Consider the following 15,892-nt stretch of genomic DNA (forward strand, 5'->3'; position numbering starts at 1 on the left):
CTCAGTATTTATATATTTTTCGGAAACGTTTATTTAATAATGGAAAAGTGGCTTAGAACTAGGACTTTGAAAAGAGCAAATGAAACAGGTAATGCTAACCCTAATTGTAATACACGCTTTGTAACGGCCAGTAAATCTGATACGATTAAAGTAGAAGAAACAAGCAGTTCAAAGAAAAAATACAGCAGGAAAAAATATAACAGTTCATATTTGGAATTAGGGTTTACTTGGTGTGAAGATGAAATTGAACAGAAACCTCGATGTGTTTTGTGTTATGAAGTGTTGTCGAACGAGTGCATGAAACCTGCGAAACTCCGACGACATTTAGAAACTAAACATTGTGATGTGAAAAATAAGCCAATTGAATTTTTTCAGCAACGCTTAGGGATATTAAATCATGGGAAAGATATAATTTCAGCCATGGTTCCAATAATAGCAAAGCACTGGAAGCATCCTATCTCTTAAGTCTGCGCAAAGCGAAAACAGGGAAACCTCATTCTATCGGGGAAAATTTACTACTTCCAGCTATAAAAGATGTGGCAAAAACTATGTTTGGCAATAAGTTACTAAAAGATGTTGATTTGATTCCTCTTTCAAATGACACTGTCGGTCGCAGAATTAATATGGCAGGTGATGTAGAATCTCAGTTAATCGAAAGAGTTAAGAAAAGCCCTTGTGTTACAAATAGACGAGACTACTGATGTTACAAATGCTGCGTAATATGCTACGTAAGGCATGCGCATGATAACATTCATGACGATGTTTTGTGTTGTAGAACTTTGTCATCCCGAACAACTGGAGAAGAAATATTTCACTCTCTCAATAATTACATAATATAATATACAAAGGGATCCAGTGGGAAAAATGTATAGGCTTCTGTTCGGATGGAGCTCGTGCTCTTACAGCCAGGTATAGTGGGGTTGTTTCTAAGGTCAAAGAAGTAGCTCCGGATATGAATTGGGTGCATTGTTTCATACATAGGAAGCGTAACCTCCAAAGGAATGCCACCAGAATTTAAAACTGTGCTATACAACGTTGTCCAACTAGTTAATTTTATTAAAGCTCGACCGTTAAATAACAGGTTATTTTCAGTACTCTGCGATGAAATGGGCAGTGAATATACACAACTTTTGCTTCATTCTGAAATTCGCTGGCTTTCCAGGGGCAAAGTACTAACAAGGTTATTTCAATTTAAGGCAGGAAGTTTTATTATTTGTAAATAATAAAACTTCGTAATTCTAATTTTGCATCACTCCTTGTTGACGAAGCATGGTTATCAACACTATCCTATCTTTCAGACATTTTTTCGAAATTAAATGAACTAAATCAGGGAAATTTTTTAACTGTTCTTGATGCCTACGACAAAATAAAGGCATTCGAGAAAAAAACTGGTTTTATGGATTAATTATGTAAAAGACAATTTGCACCTTTTCCAACATTGGAATCCTTTTTAGTGGAAAATGATATTTTTGTTCATTCTGAGTTTGTGACCACCTCAAAAAACTGAAATAGAATTTTGAAACATATTTTCCGAATAACTTTTATAAGAAATTTTTGTGGGTTCGCGATCCATTTCAGGCTTGCAGTCACGAGAACCTTTCGTTATCGAAAAAGGAACAGTTAATTGAGCTTTCAAGTGACAGTGGACTTAAAATGCAATTTCATGATCTTGGTTTTGCTCGATTTTGGATCTCGTCTTCAGTGAGAAGTGAATTTCCGGAATTATCTGAAGCAGCATTGAAAATCATCCTGGTTTTCTACAACCTGTCTTTGTAAGAAAGGATTTTCATCGCTCCTTCAAATAAAAACAAAATACAGAAATCGTCTTAGTGTGCGTGTGTCGATCTTCGACTGAAGTTGGCCAATATTGAGCCAGATATCCAGCAATTCTGCAAGGGCCGAGAGCTCAAGCATCTCATTAAAAGTAGTAACATAATTATATCATCTTATTTGTTTAATAAAAATTAAAACTTTGTTCGATGATGATACACTTTTAATCGTTTACTTCCAATTTAATCATGTTGCCATATCTTTCAAAACATGCTTTTAGATTTATTATGTTATAAATGGCAGTTTTTCCGAAATGTTGGTAATTCCTACGTAGGTTTTTTTAAAAAAAAAAAATTACTCAAAGTCAAAACGACGCTTAGGGAAATAAATTAAAAACACCATGTTTATTTTTGAAGTAAAACTTTAATTCCAACATTCTAAAAAAAATTTTTTTTTTTTTTTCCGTTCGCAAAATCGTCGATCACATTGTCGGAGTCTATTTCATCACTCAGTTGCTGTTTTATAGACAGTAAGGCAAGATTTCATAAACGCCAAAAAAGGTGCTGCCAGGGGCGGACCCCCCCCCCCCCGCCCCCAGCTACGCCTCTAACTTAGTGGTCCGCAGAATTGTTTTAGGCATTTTACTGGTCCTTGGGCTTAGAAAGGTTGAGAAACACTGATGTAGGTGATTGGTAGTAAAGGTTCGGTGTAGTAGTGGAGACAGTCTTTGGACTCCTTGGAGGTGTCACGAATAATAATAATAATAAGTACTTCATAGTTGCATTCCTGCTTACCATGCCTATACTTGTCATTGAGACCTACTTAAAAAAAAAAAAACAGTATATGAAAAATATGATTTCTGCATGAATTCAATCTTGGTATCTTTCTGGATCTGGCTTCCACTGTTGAGACCTCAATAAAAGTCAAAACGAGTCTGTGTACTGAGCCTTCTCCCCCCCCCCCCAAAAAAAAAGCATAGCAATATACACTCAGAAAGGAAATGTGCTATGCATTATGAGATAATGAAGCAATTGACACAAACTCAAGTCTCTACATACAAGTACCTTAATCATAATGACACTTCAAACTTTGTTTACTTACACTCCATTAAAGCATCATTAATATAATTTCTTGGCAAGTATAATTTACTGTGTAAGCATGTGAAAAAAGTTTCTACAACTATCTGATCTAAAGTTTTTTCATGTGTTCTTTCCACCTGAATTTATGCTTGATCTTTGTGTTGGAACATGTTGTTAGTGAAGATTAGTCCATATCTTGAATAGAAATACAGCAGGTACATTAACTTTGCTCTTTTTCTGCAAATTTTTCCTGAACATTTGTTTATTTGGTATTCATTTTCTACTTTGCTGTTTAGATCTCCAACACACAATCAAATTTTTGTGTCAGTTGCCTTCGCTAATGAGTCAATGAATAACTAATGAATCAGTCAGGTTCTTGCTCTGTAATTTTACTTATTCAACATTGTAATTTGAGATGCAAAGCTAGTATCCAGTTTAAGAACAATAACAACCCCTCATATCATATCAAATCTCTTACCACACTAAAATTCTAGAAATTTTTTTTGTTAATATAAGAATAAAGAACAAAGTTGACCTTACCCTCTTTCTCTTCTTTCTTCATTCTATTTTTCTACTTCCAGTAGATATTTCCATAGTTAAAATCTCCCATGCTGATAAAGTTATACATCAAATATATATATACAGTATATATAATCATATAAGCCTTTCAGAATGTCATTAACATACAAGTTAAACACCCCCCCCCCAAAAAAAAATATATCTTTGGGGCACACCACACACAAAAAAATATTCCTTACTGCTCATATCATTTGGATACAGTTCCAGGGATGCCCTTCTAGAATTTCCTCTTCCGGGATATTGCTCTCCCCATTACACAACTTGCTGATACCTTAGACAGCCAATCTCCAATACAGTGCACAAATATACTATCCAAGCCTATCCATTCCAGTTTAAACTACCAGCCTGTCATTTGGCAATCCATCAGAAACTTTTGCAAAATCACCTTGTTATAAGTACACTGCTAAAACATGATCCTCCTTTAGCAAACACATGCTGTCAAAAGAGAGGTCAACACTATTGCCAACCCAGTTCTGAATCTTGGTCTTCATAACCTCTGCAATACTTTACCCACATCCTCAGACACAAACGACTGTTTACAATTTGAAACCTGTCCTATCACCTTTATTATGAAGAACAACTTTGTTCTCTTTGAACTGCTTTGGAACTTGGCTCAGTGTAATACTTATATTAAACAAGTACATCAAAGCTATTGTTAACTTCTTGGTACATTTCCTCAAAACACAGTGATATAACAAGCTCTAGAGGCTAATTATATGAAGTTTACTTAATTCCTCACATACCTCCTGCTCTCTCCCCATCAGTCCCTCCTCTACCCTTCCATTGCATGCATTCAAGTTCTGGAGGACATTACACTCATACCATTCTACCATTTTCCCCAACATTATCATTCTTTTCTACTGATCATGTAGCAAAGAAAGACTGCTGGGAAGTTTTATTTTATTTTTTTGTCTCATTAACTGACCACTGCTCAATTGCACTTCTGCTACCATTATCAAGCACGTCACCTTCTTAACCTCCTCTTTGCACTCCTCATACAACTGATTATTACCACTCATCTTGTACTGCTTCCATAATGTCTTCTAAAATGTAAAAGTGTGAACACACTTTCTACAAATGTAAACCACAATAACATGCAGGCCCACCCTCCACCTTTTTCTTATTTGCTAGACTAATTTCCCTATATATTTCCATCTCACTGCCTTCCACATTACCAAGTCTATAGCAATATCTAACAAGATATTGAATGAAATTATGGATCCACCATAATTATAATAAACTAACATTCTGAAATTTAACAGATTCAGAGTTGCCTTGGTTTACATGCATCTTTTAAGTAGAACAAACCAAGAGAACCTCTGATGCTGAAGGTTATTTTCTCATACACTCTCTGGTAAATTTTGAAATTCATTTTCTTTTAATATTTGGCTACAAAAATATGGGAGGTTCAATAATATCCTCCATTTCAATATGTTAAGCATGCCAAATAGAAAACATGAGGATAATACTGAATACCAAGCAATATCAAGCAGTGATGTGCACAAATATCAGAATTGGGAACTGAACAATGAAACTTATTTGGGCTGATGATCTCATAGAAGGTTTAAAAAAAAAAAAAGTAGTCCTTGTTGGAGATTTAAACAGCAGAGGTAGAAAATGGTTACCAGATATATAGCAATGATCTGGGAAAATTTAGAGAAAAGAACAAAGCTAATAATAATGGGAAGTACTTGCTGGGTTTCTGCTCAGGATAGGTACTAGTTATTACTAACAATGTTCCAATATAAATATGTGCACAAATTTACACGGAGAGAAAATGCAAGGAATAAATGACTTGAGTGGTAATGTAAGTCGGGCAGCGAGAGATATGAGATTTTTGCTTGAGGCTGTATGGAAGAAGACGGAGAGAGGAAAATAGTGTGCATGTTGCCTAGGTATGATAATGACGAGCTGAGCAGTAATATTGAATGACATAATAGCTAGAATGTGTGACAAGAGAGGACTGGTATATGTGGATGTTTAGAGTGCATTTGAGGAAAGAGAGGAATTGTATGCGAGAGACCGCTTACATTTGAATGAGGAAGGATGTAGGCATCTGAAGAGATTGCTGTTCTTAACGAGTCAGTGTGTCCCAGGGAGGATGATAGCAGGGGTAGCCTCCTGTGGGAATGGATACTTGGGAGAAGGGAGACATCAGGTAACACTGAACCCAGTGGAGTCTAGAGGGGATAATGCTGGGTATAGAAACAATGGCATTTATATGCTTTATACTAATGCCAGGAGTATCCGGAATAAGGGAGAGGAATTGGTGGCGCAGATAGCATCAGCCTGGCCAAAAATTATTGGGATTACTGAGACATGATTGACAGAAGAGGTTATAATAACAGGAATAGAAGTCCCTGGGTACAGCATTTTTTGGCAGGATAGGAGGTGAAAGCGTGGTGGTGGTGGGGTACTGCTTATAAGTGACGACCTATGTCCTCTAAGAGTGGAGGCTTTGGAAGGAAGTTAGACAAATGATTTTGAGAGCATATGGTGTGAGGTAGAGGTGGGCAAGACAGGATATTTAGTGGGGTGTTGCCACAGACCCAGGAGCACAGAGGATGGGGACCAGGAGATGTTTAGACAGTTAAGTTTGGCAAGTGCAAGAAGAATGACTGTTATGGGAGATTTTAACTACAGTAGTATAAATTGGAGAGAGGAAGATGCATGTAGCAATAGGGGAATGGAATTTCTATAATTCTTGAGGGATAAATGTCTTAGGCAACATGTAATAGAGGGAACAAGAGGTTCAAGAGTTTTGGATTTGGTTATAGCATCAGAAGAGTTGATAATAACTGAGATGACATCTCTCCCACCAGTTGGAGAGAGTGACCATATAGTTTTGACTTGGAAAATGAATAGACATGCAGGAGTATCAAAGAGACGGGAACCTATGTGGAATTATAAAGCAGGTGATTATAATAGTCTTAGACATCAACTGCAGGAAGTTTCATGGAGGGAGGAACTGAAAGGCCGGGATATCATTAGTGCATGGGAAATTGTGAAAGAATATTTGTTAGCAGCAATGGTAAGTTGTATACCACGAGTGAAGAAGAGGACACAATCTGGTAGTAAAGCGGATGACAAACAATATTAAACAGGAATTGCATGCGAAAAAGAGGCTATGGAAAATATATAAGGAGACAGGTGAAGAGAAGATGCATGAAGAATATAAGACACAGGCCAGAAGAGTGACTAGTGTGGTAAGGAAAGCAAAACTGGAATATGAGAGGAGATTGGCCCTTAGATCCAAAGAAAATCCTAGGGAATTTTTTAGCTATGTGGCCAGTAGGAGGAGAAATGACTGTGGAAGAATGATATTGTGGGATAAAAATGGGAATAGAGTGACTGATGCAGAGGACATAGTGGAATTGTTCACTGAACACTTTATTGGAGTATTTCATCCTAGAGGAGTCAGTTTTAATGCTAGAGGGATAGGGCAGGTTCGAGGTTTAGAGGTACAAGAGGAGAGTGTGTTTCAGATACTGAGTACTCTGGATGTCAGTAAAGCTTTGGGACTGGATGGTATTTCACAAGTTTTGAGAATGTGCTAGGGAACTGACAGTGCCTTTAACCTGGCTTTTCAATGAAAGTCTGGCTGCAGGAAAGGTGCCCAGGGAATGGAAGGAAGGTAAAATAGTGACATTGCATAAGGGTGGTAACAGACTGGAAGTGTCTAATTATAGGCCAGTTTGTGTGTCATCAGTAGTTTTTAAGATCTTGCAGAAAGTAGTGAGGGACCGTATACAGCATTGGGCAGATGAGGGTAATGTTATCTGTGAGAGTCAACATGGATTTGTGAAAGAGCGCTCTTGTTTTAGCAATATGCTAGCCTTTTATAATAAAGTTACAAGAACATTAGATGAGGGAAAGGCATATACTGCAATTTTCTTAGACTTAGTGAAGGCATTTGACAGGGTGCCCCATGATAAGCTGATATTTAAGTTGCAGCACATGGGTCTGGATGTCAGATTGGTCAACTGGATTCAGGATTGGCTGTCTGATAGGTATCAGAGAGTTGTGTGTGGTTGAGCAGTTTCAAGGAGGCAGAGGGTTACAAGTGGGGTCCCACAGGGCTCAGTACTAGGACCTATATTGTTTAACCTTTATATCAATGACATTGCCAGTGGATATTCAGTTGTTTGCGGATGATGCGAAGCTGGGAAGGATTATTAGTAATAGTGCAGATGCAGCAGCCCTGCAAGAGGATTTGAATAAGCTAGATAGATGGGAAAATGAGTGGGGGTATCAGTTTAATGCAGCAAAATGTAAGGTCTTGAGGTTTGAGAAACATCGATGGGATGCTGCATACTCTATGGGCGGAGTTATACTGGAGGAAGTAGGGGAGACAAGAGATCTGGAGGTGATGATTGATAGAGACCTGAAATTTAGGGGACATATTGCAAAGGTTTGCTGCAATTATGAGAAGGGCACTGACCTGCAGAGATAAAAGAGTTATCATTCTGTTGTATAAGTCTCTGATCAGATCACACTTAGACTATTGTTCTCAGATTTGGTCCCCAGGACTGTACAATTTTGGTTATGAGGATCGGCTGAGGGAATGTGGACTGCAGAGTTTAGTGGATAGAAGGAGAGGTGATATGATTGAGACTTTTAATCTGTTGCGAGGTGGTTACAGGGTTGACACTGGGGAGTTCTTTCGCTTGGTTGAACAGCGGGAAGGAATGATGCCATCCCTGGAAGTTATGAAAGGAAACTGTGAGCAAGAGGGTGAGGAGTGGTTTCTTTGCATGGAGGGTGGTTGAACCGTGGAATGCATTGTCTGATGGAGTGGTGAGAGCGAGAACAGTCAATGAGTTTAAGGAGTGGTATGATAGACTGTGTTTCTTAGGAGAGACCTCCCCTCGATGAGTCTTGACAGACTTCGTGTTCTTAGGAAGGACCTCCCACGATGAGTCTTTTGACTCCATGGAGGCCTGAATAATAATAACTAGAAGAAAAGTCTCATTAACTATGTTATTGTTGAAAGCAATGTTTTCTCACTGGTTAAAGACAACAGAGCATAGAGAGAATTTGAAATTAATAGTGATCACTATTTAGTGTTGTAAGATAAAAAAATTGAATTTCATATTGAAAAAAAGGGTGTGTAAAAAAGTTTGGAAACAAATCAAGTTGAGAAGCTTTCGAAGGATAACTGTAGATCCAAATGCAAAGTTACTGTTCAAGAAAAAAATGAAAGAGGCTGGAAAACAAGAACCAACCCTTGGAGATTCAGTGGCAAAAGCTGAAGTTCTTGGCAAGTAAGTCAGAATGTAAGAAAGCAAAGCTATGTAAAACTCTGTTTAAAACTAGCTAAAACAAGTCATTGGAAGACTTTCATAAGAACATAGAAAATAAATATCAGTAATGTGTTACTGATATTATGGAGACTATTGAAAAAGATCGGAGGAAAGAGTATTGTAAAAGGATCAAAGATGACAGAAGTGACATGAAAAGTGAAGATAGATATTCTTGTCTGGAGTAATTACTTTGAAAGATTGCTAAATGAAACAAGTAGTGACAATATGGTTGTAAAAAAACACTCAACAGGAATGCAATAAGAAATACATAATAGTACTTGAAGTAGAAAAAGCAATCAAAAATCTGAAATGTGCAAAAGCAGCTGAAGTAGATAATATTCAAAGAGAAATGCTAAAATAGGGAGACATAAGTTTTTAAAGTGGCTATTACTGCATAATTCAGAAGTCCTGGTCAGAGGGTCAAATTCTGGATGATTGGAGTACAGCTCTCATAGTACTCATCTATAAAAAAGAGAAATAAAACTGAATGTGAGAATTACAGAGGAATTTCCCTTCTGAGTGTATACTTATTAAGACTAAGAAAAAATGGGAGAAGCTTGGAGAAGAACAAATTTTGTTCTGGCTAAACAGAAGCTGTCAGGATCAGATTTTCACTTTAAGACAAATACTTGAGAAATCTTGGGAATATAACAAGGATCTATATTTAACTTTTGTACAATAAATCTAGAAAAGGCATATGACCAGGTGATATGAGAAAAGCTGTTATATTGTGTAAATGAGACATTTTATTAAGCAATACTTAGTCTATATTTGAGTTGTAAATTCAGCAGTTAGAATTGAAAGGGGTACAGGAAAATGGTTTGATGTTAAATGAGGTGAGAGACAAGGATGCACATTATATCCACTCTCATTCATCATCTACATGGATTACATTTTGAAGGAAAGTGGTATTAAACTGATATCAAAATGGGAGATGTTAATCTCGGCTCTTAACTTTTAAGCACATGATGTTATTATTCTAAATAAATATAGTACGTCTGCAGGAATGCTTGAATAAACTGAATAACCGATGTAATAAATATGTCATGAAAATCAGCAATAAAAAGACAAGACAATGAAAACAGGCAGAAATTGAAAATATCAACTGTATCCTGAATGGTGAACCTACAGAACGAGTATCTCACACCACACTATTACTATCACAAAAACACCACAATTTATCCATTGCATTTCTACCTTAGATGGAATAACTCTTATTATATAGTACCCCCCCCACACACACACATTTGCAGCAATCTGTCTTCACCAAAAACATCATACCCTTCTATCACTATTCCTGTCAGGATGTTGGTTTTATCCATCCAATGTCTGACTTATTCTGATAATTTTTGGGAAAATGAACTATCAATGTAACAATTTCATTTCCCTTATTTGAGATACTTTTGGCATTCATCGACATAATCAGTAACTTGAGGGTATGAAACGCCTGTGGCAAGCGCCCAACTTGCCCCAACACAAAAATGTTATATGTTTTGCACCCCAAACCTAGTTGCGTCCGTGGCAGGGCCTCTATCGCCATGCCCTCGTTATGGCACTGTGCATAATAGCTTATTTCTAGTTATATAATAATTCCCATTGATACCACTTCTCAGATGTGACTTCTCCATACTCTTCATGGGCATTCCTCTATCACCACTGATCACACAAATCTCCCCACTCATCTATATCTCTGGCCAGCCCAATCCTTTGTCTTGTTACACATTTATTTATGCACCCATTTCACAAAGTCTCTCTGTGTTTCCTCACCTGGCTTGCATTCTTGCACTTTCAATTCCCTTCATTCACACACCATTTAAAAGCCCTCCTAATCCTACTTTCCTGTTTTTTTTTTTTTTTTTGACATCACTTACTTTCTCAGATCTCCTATTCGCTGCAATCATTACTCTGTGTATAGGCTTGAAATAACTTCATGATTAGTCTACTTGTATGTAAAGGCTGTTGACTTAACATACACTAGAACGGTTTCAACCTTTATTGAGATCTCATCAATGGGAGTCAGACCCAAGATCATCTTCTTGAGTCTGGTTCCCACTGATGAGACACTTATGCACACTTGAGTATAGGATTAAACAAGAATATAATTTCTTGTCAAGTATAACATACATTGTAACCAAGCAGGAAACTACTCTACACAAAACCATTGAAATACAGCCTATGTCTTATACAGTTCATCTGTCCTCAAAATCATCCCATACATTCATAAACTGCACTCCTTTCTCAATAGCTTCATTAGCATACTATTTTTGCTTGCCATCTGAACTTATCAGTCATACCTGAGCAACACACTGACTACTGTTTCATCCACACTTATCTTTTACTCTCCTCAATAATCTCCTGATATCCATTCTCACATTCTTCTTGTTCCCATTTATTCTTACGACCACCACCACTTCTTTTGCTTGCCTCAATTACTCTGCTCATTTTATTTCCAGGAAGACAAACCTTGTTTATTTTCTCATTATCACAGCTCTAATTATCGAATCTCCATACAGCACCACTCTTAAATCATTTACCTCTTTCAACACAGTTATCCTTCGGTCCATTCTTCCCTACTCTTCCATGTATATCTGCAATTCTACTCATTTCACTCTACTTAAGTTTCACCTCTTATCTCATCTTCATCAACTCCACTTTCATGTCTTGAATAACTTGCTCAATGCCCCTAATGATCATTCAATTTCTTGCCATCAGTATTGTTTGCTTCTGCACCAACATTCCCTCTAAGCTGTGCACATCATGCACAGACCAGTCAAAAAAGGGAGGAAGTGCAAATGCCTAGTAACAGCATACACAAAATTTTTCCTTTCAGTATTTCTAACTTAGTCAATTTTTGAATATACTAGAAAAACAAATTATATGAGAAATCATATTGCTGATACCACTGTCAAGTGGTTGAGATATTTTCGTTTAGTGTCAATGTTGCCATACAATAAGTAGTTATTACTTGAATGCATGTAAATAGTGATGGGTCTTTACAGCTAGACGAAACAAGGGTAGCATCAATGTGACAGAAATATTATGTTAACAGTTTTAATATGTTAAACCCTCAAAATGTCATTTTAAGTGGAACAAAATTAAAGTGGAAAAGAACTACAAAATTATAAACTGCATGTATATTATTATTATTACACCCTCCATGGAGTCGACACTCATCATGGGAGGTTCATTCAACTCATCATCATACGTATCAAGGATTTAGGCCTAGCATGGCCTGTTCCGGCCTTAGAAGTCATCGTTGAATCGTTTAAGAGGACGTCCTGGTTTTCTTCCTAATGGCTTGTACTTTAAGGCTTGTTTTGGTAATCTTTCTGTTTTCATTCTTTGAACGTGTTCCATCCATTTATGTTTATATTTTTTAATATTTTCTATTACTAGTTCTTGGTTTAATTCTTTCATAACATCTTCGTTTCTTTTGTGATCAAATAGGGTATACTTTGCAGTTTTTCTCATAAACTTCATTTCTGCTGTTGTTAATCTTTGTCTTTTTGTTTTATTGTCCAGATTTCGCTTCCATACATTAAGACCGGTAAGGCTAATGTATTGTATACTTTTAGCCGGGTTTGTTTTTGAACTAGGTTTGGTTTAAATATAGAGTTAATTACACCTGTTATTTTTAAATATTTTGCAATTTTTACGTTTATATCTTTTTCATTTTCATATGTGATCATACATCCTAGGTAGTTAAATGAATTCACCTGTTCTAAGATCTTGGTATCTATTACTATTTTAGTTCTTGCTGGATCGTGTCCTTTAAAGGCCATAGTTTTTGATTTTTCTGTTGATATTATCATACCATAATCTTTGGATATCTCATTTAGATTTAAAATAGCTTTCTGTAAGTTATCTTCAGAATTTGTAATTATTATTTGGTCGTCTGCAAAGAGGAGTGTGTTTAAGTTAACTGTAGGTGAAAGTTTAATTCCTTGGTGTAAATTGTGGGAACATCATGGGAGGTTCAACTGACAACATTTATTATATAGAATCTTAAAATCCTTAACACTCCTTGCATTAACAATACATTCTGGTAATGCATTCCATTCACTGACAATTCTCCATGTAAAAAATCTACTCCTCACACCCTTCTTCACCACACTTTTACATAACTTCCAGGTATGTAGTATTTAAGTAGCAGAAGAAGTAAGCATTTAGGTTGTTCTTACAGAAATACTTAGCATGCAACATATGAGATCTTTTAACAAAGATGTTGTCACCAATTTCAGGCTTATCATATTACGAGTTTGTGACTTGTAACTTTTGCTACTGTGAGTAAATGCAAGGAGCGTTAAGGATTTTAAGATTCTATATGCTGTCAGTTGAATGAACCCCCCCGTGATGAGTCTTGTCAACAAACATTGAGTCTGAGACTGGAAACTTGATTAAAATGTTTTTCATGGGCCAGCAAAAATTAGAGGGAACACCTTTCTGCACCTATACTCATGGTCTCTCTTTATTCCTTGAGCTCAGTACAGCTCACATTCAAAGATGCCTCATAGTCCATGAGCATGCCACACTTCCTGCATAACCCTAATTGCTCACTTCTTTTATTCAACCTCTCCACATGAAAATCTCCTTATGCATATATATTTCACACATTCACAGTACAATATCATTCTCAAAAAATCTACATTGCTCAAATTATTAATCTTTTTCACTGTTTTATGTACAGATTTCTCTCTCATTGCCATTTTGTCTCAGATCAGTGAACATACAAGAAACATACACAGAAATTAATCACCACACAATCTAAAATTGAATTGAACACTAACTACCAGTCTTTATCACATAATGAAATTCAATTAACTATCAATGTTGCCTACAATAAATATTGAAATTTAACTTATTTTTCTGCAGCCTTTACAAGCAGTTTTCTTACTAATGCCACCTAGTAATGAGCTGTTTCACCTTCAGCCTTCTCTTTGACTCAGTTATTTTGTCCTTTAGTTTCCAGTTTCATCATTCTGCCTGGATTGAGCATAGCTCTGGTATTGTAATTATACTAAGTTCTTCATCCACCTTCCCTCTGAACTCTGCTGTTTTGTGCTTCCAAAATATGCTATGTAAATCTCCATGTGCATCACTCTACACTCCATCTTATGCCATGATTGGTTTTTTTCAAAACTATAGAAAACAGTACCACAAACTCTGGATGTGTGTTCCTCCTGTATTGACTTGCCTCTTACCTAACACTAACTGACGGTAAACCGTCCTCCTTTGTTCCTAAAAACAACTTACTCTGATCAGGACAATTGATTTTGTATTGTTCAAAACAATCCTCCTTGATATCATTCTCTTATAACATCCAATTTCACATTCAGGCCATTTTCATGCTTCTATATTCATTACACAGAATTTCTCTCCCTCTTTTTACATCTTAACATAATTTTTCCTCTTATTTTTACAGTCACTCTGTCCCCTGCCTCCAACCAAATGTTTAATTCCACAGTCCATCTAATATATACCAAAGCTTAGAGCCATCCTTACTCCTGTCAGATTAATCCAAAACAATATATACTAAAGCATCCTTTATAAAATTTTTCCACCACTTGTAATCACTGGCAAGGGATTCCTACATTTTGCTTTGTCAAACCTTGCTGAACTTCTTGTAAAGAAAATAAAGCCTGCCCTATATTACACCAAAATAAAAGACATATGATAATGTTTACAAGACAAGCCAATGAAAGAGGAGTAAGGAGTTAAAAAAACACCTTAGACAAAAAATATAGTACTCGAAATAAAAAGAATCTGATATAAATGCAGACTTTTGGCCAGTAAGTATAATTAATGGGAAAAAAATAAATAAATAAAAGCCTTTTATTTATTTATTTATCATAAGTCGTCATAAATCAGGTAATTACCTACATCTTCTGTGTGAACGTGTCACAAAAAACCAAGTACAGTAATCTATGGTTTATCTGACCTTCAAAACAATGACCCTTCAATTATCCAAACTTACTGTTCTGATAACTGAAGGATTGGATAAACAGTAATTACTGTATTAATACATATGTTCAAAAAAAAAAAAAAAAAGAGGGTGGCCTCTATTATAAGAGATGAAGAAAAACTTCATGAACTACATGAAGTTTTTCCGACAACTTTTTACAATGGATGTTCACAGAAATTCGTATATATTACTATTTTCTAATGCTGCGCTACAGCAAAATCCTGACATTCACTACAGGACTTCAGTTTCCATCCCTTACATTGGTAGACTTTCTATCAAGATCACTAGTCTCCTGAAATCTTATGACATCAGAGTGGTTTTCAAGCCTATTTTGACTATATGTTTACTTTATTCTCCTAAAAACCACAAACCTCTTCTAAAACATCCATGTTTTTAGGATCTTTCTTACATAGGTCACACATGAAGTTTTGGAATAGGACAGAACACACTGGAGATGTTATGACTGGCATTTCATTTTTCCCCCACACACACCACAACAATGAGGTGATGTAAATGAAAGATGCCAAGAAATTATATTCTTGGTTTCATCCTTTATCTAAATGTAAGCAAACAAAGTTTGCACATGAAGTAACTTCACGACTAGGCAACTTGTATACAGAGGCTAATGACTTCACATCAATTGCCTTAGTACCAGATAATGCAAGGCACATATCCTTACAGACATATAATGATGTGCATTATGGGAAGGGCCACTACCCAGACTGGTTTCAACCTTTATTGAGGTCTCATCAGTAGGCGCCAGACCCAGAAGAGGATACCAAGTTGAAGTAATGCAGAAGTCATATATATATATTATTATTATGGGCAACTCAAAGGAGTTCTCAGACTCATCGAGGGAAGCCCTAAACATCAGTTAAGAACTATTCAGCATTTGCACAGTATCTATCATACTTTGCTTTGAACTCATTCACAGTCATGGCACCCACAACACTCTGGTAGCTTATTCCACTCATTCACCACTCTCCAAGTAAAAACTTCATTCTAACACCCTTGCTCAGTTTCCATGGATGGCCCCTAGTTTCCCACCACCACACCTGTTCTGAAAAATTTCTTCTGAATTAATCTTGTAAAACCCCTCAGCAATTTGAATGTCTTAATCATATCACCCCTTTTCCTCCTATCAACCAGTTTCTGTAATTCACAAATCTTCAACCAGTTCTAGTAAGGTTCATTCCATA

Source organism: Typopeltis vanoorti, chromosome 9, assembly GCF_054136105.1.
Source record: "Typopeltis vanoorti isolate ZY-2024b chromosome 9, IOZ_Tvanoo_1.0, whole genome shotgun sequence".
Taxonomy (NCBI): Eukaryota; Metazoa; Arthropoda; class Arachnida; order Uropygi; family Thelyphonidae; genus Typopeltis; species Typopeltis vanoorti.